Below are 3,987 nucleotides of genomic sequence, written 5' to 3'. Positions count from 1 at the left end.
GACAAATCACTTCCCGGAAGGGCACCCATCCTAAAATTATTCCAGCTAAAGCACCCTTAACTCTTGAGTTCTCTCACGACCATTGACCAAAAATATAAGTGCACTTTGGTGACATAGGTGGTCAAATCAATTATTTTAAACCTCCCTCAGTATATCCTGCCTTAGACCCTCATCCTTGGGCACTCTAACCTGACCATGCACAAGGAAAGTCCCATTAGGAGAGACCTGATATTGAGAACCTGCATCTTTAGAGGCATCCACTAGCCCACATCACTCTCCTAACCCAACCAAACTCTACTCAGAAGATATTCTCTATCAGCTGCCTCCAAACCCAATGGCTCTTGTGAGATAACTCACAACTTCAAAGTACTAATCTCAGTCATTAAGGACTCCATAAAATGCTCTTGAGAAGAGGCTGCCCCCATCCCGCTTACAGCATCTACCACCAAGTTAGCTTTATCGGGGTGGTAAGCTACATTCAGAACATAATTTTTCACCAACTCCATCCACCGCTTCTGTCTCAAATTTAGCTAGGCTGGTGAAGATATACTTCAGGCTCTTGATCTGTGTACACATGTACCTTTCTGCCATAAAGATAAGACCTCAAAATCTTTAAAGGGAAAACCACAGCTGCCATCTCCAAATCATGAGTAGGATAGTTGCCTTCATGCTTCCGCAACTACCGCGAAGCATAGGCAATAACCTTCCCGTAATACATATCCCAAACCAACTCTAGAAGCATCTGTTTACACCAAATACGGCTTAACCTGCTCGGGTCAAGCCAGTACTGGTTTAATAGTCGACATCTGCTTCAGGCTTGCGAAAGCTGCCTCACACTCTGTTAACAATACAAAAGGAACGTCCTTTCCTGTCAGCTTAGTCATCGATTGTGCCATACTCGCAAAACCCCTCAAAAACTTCATGTAGTATCCTGCCAATCCAAGAAAACTTCTGATCTCAGTGGCATTAATCAGTGTAGGCCAATCCCTAATTGCCTCTATCTTCTCTAGATCAAAAGAGACTCCCTATGCAGAAACAACATTTCCTAGAAAACCCATCTCCGTCTGCCGGAAACCGAATTTGCTCAGCTTAGCGAAAAGCTTCTGCTCTTGTAACTCCCTCAGAACTTCTCTCAAATGAATCTCATGCTTCTCACCCTACACCGAATCCTCAGGTCATCATGAAAAGCCAACAGGAATCTTCGTACCTAACCTGACTCCGGCTCAAAAACCCGGCATGCATACACCAAAAGTCGACTGAACTTCATGTCCAGCTCACGCACAGTACGGTTCCCCTAGGTTAACCCCAAGAACTGCACCTCCATGCGATCAAGCGCTTCCTGCGGGAAATATTTGGCGTTGAAATCCCCCAAAAAGACTAATAAAGTCATCTTTCGCTGCCCTCTCCGGGCCGCCGCCGTCCTCTCCGGGCCGCCGCCGCCGTCCTCTCCGGGCCGCCGCCGTCCTCCATGTACACGCGCATAACCCGATCGATAATGTGCTGCTAGGTCCACCTGATACCGGTTGAGATAACAAAGTGAATGTATCTCCACGAAAGTATCCCACCCACATGACGTAACTGCACCATCATCTGAACATAATGTGCATCCACTACCTCGGCCTCCGGCTGCACACCTACATGCAAACCAACCACATGCTGCACACCAACCGTTGGCGGCACCATCGAAACCTGCACACCAACCGTTGGCGGCACTAAGGGAGCCTTCACGCCGGTTGTTGGTGGCATCAAAACTGGAAGCCGTGCCAACACGTGAACCAGCAAGTCTTCCAGACGATCATCCTGACCTAGGGCACCACCCGCTACAACCCCCGCACCTGGGGCAGCACCAACACCAACGTTGAGCTCACCAGCTCCGCTGATACCTCCACAAGCCAAGCCATCTCAGATGAACCTGCGACTCTGCCACTTACTCACTAACCATGCTCTAATGGAGAAAAGTCGACCTAGGCCGTGTTTTTGGTTGTTACGCCGCTGAAACAAAGAGAAAAGGACAGAAAACTTTGTTCTTGTGGTTTTGTGAGTTTTTGTGAGATTTCAAGACTTATTTGGTGAGATCTTGCTGTGGGAGTGAAGACATGAGGCTACGAACGAGATAGAATCTTGTTAGGAGGGTGGGATTCGTAGAATCAAGGCGATGAAGAGGACGATGTTCTAGGGACTCGATTGGTTGTTGTATGGCATTGCTAGGTTGCTAGAGTTGGGTCATTAGAACATTGCTAGGTTGCTGGTTTTATGTTTTGATGATTGGTTATTGGATAACTGTTTTACTTTGTTATTGGTTATTTATTATTGGATATCTATTGGTTTAACGTTATGGTTTATATTATCCGCTGTTGTGTGTTTGTGGTTAGGTGGCTAGTGGATATGGGACCACTAGTTGTAGAGTATTTATTATTATTATTATTTCTATTATCATTTATTATTTATATAAAAAAAAAACGGGTTATGTCGTTTCAGTTTGGTATAAGAGTCCTTACGGGTTTTGTGTTGTAGATATTTGGGATTGCATGTCTTGATTGATTATGTGAGTTAGTCAATTATGTGTGACATGGAGTCCTAGAACATCCTCTTCGAGCCTACAGTGTGATTCCACGGTGAGTTTATGTTTCTGTGTTATGTATAATTGTGTGCTTAGTCTTCTGTTCACGGTTAGAGAGGATGTTGTCGCTGGTCGTGGTCGTGGACACGGATGTGGTCGTGGACGCGGACGTGGTCGTGGTATGGGCAGAGGTCGAGCAGTTAGTGATATTGTGGACCAGAGTGTGACAGCTGAGGGTGTTGGCGAGTCGCAGGGTGTCCAGGGGGATTCCATGAGTGTGGCCGGAGGGGGCAATGCTAGTGCTGGAGTGGCCGATGATGCTGGGTTTCCGGGTGTGGGAGTTCCAACAGGTGGATTCCCTGGAGTTGGCTTGGCGGCTTTGATAGCACAGGTGTTGGAGCGGTTGCCAGCTATGGTACCGGCTCAGGCTCAGGTAGTGACACCAGTGGAGGCGGAGGAGCGGTAGCCAGTGGCTGTGGATGCGGGAGCACATGGTCGTTATGTGTCTATGCTGAGGGAGATGCGTAACATTGATACTGCGCGATTCTTGGGTTGTAAAGATCCTACTGTTGCAGATGCGTGGAGGACGAGTGTGGAACGTAACTTCCAGACTCTGAGATGTCTTGAGGAGTTTTGGGTGGACATTGGGGTTTACAACTTGATTGGTGATGCTCAGGTGTGGTGGGTATCAGTGGCTGCTAGGAGGGTGCAGATGAAGATGAGTTAGGCTGACTTCATGGAGGAGTTCAACCGCAAGTACTTTCCGAGAGAGGCATTAGACCGGTTGGAGGTGCAGTTCCTTCAGTTATCTCAGGGAACACGGTCAGTGCGGGAGCTGGATTTAGAGTTCAGTCGACTTCTGTCTTATGGGGGTAGTGCTATGGAGTCTGAGTAGGCCCAAATCAGGAGGTTTATGAGGGCTCTTCATGATGACTTGATCCATTGTAGAGGACGGAGTTATGCTACGCGTGCATAGCTGGTGGAGACTGCAGCAGAGATTGAGGGGGATATCCGGGCACAGTCAATGACGCTTAGTCCAGCGGTACAGCCTAGGAAGGCTCATCATCAGGGAGGTTCTCGCAAGGGTGGCAAGCCTACGCAGAGAACCAAGAGGAAGTGGGAGGCTACGCAGAGACCGAGTGGTGCAGGGTGTTTTGGTTGTGGGAGCATGGATCACAAGGTAGCTAGCTGTCCCAGAGGAGTGCTCCAGCGGCAGCAGTTCCTGTATGCTATCATTGCAAGGAGCATGGGCATATCAAGCCCTAGTGTCCCAAGTTGCAGCAGATGGCAGTGGCAGTGGTGCAGCCGGTAACACAGATTGAGGAGGCGCCACGGGTGTACACGACGGTCGAGACTGGTGGAACCAGTGTCGGGACGATCACATGTATAATTTCTAGTACTTAGACTTTGTGATTTTCAGTAGGTTC

Source organism: Camelina sativa, chromosome 11 (assembly GCF_000633955.1).
Source record: "Camelina sativa cultivar DH55 chromosome 11, Cs, whole genome shotgun sequence".
NCBI lineage: Eukaryota > Viridiplantae > Streptophyta > Magnoliopsida > Brassicales > Brassicaceae > Camelina > Camelina sativa.
Note: the sequence above shows the minus strand (reverse complement) of the source record.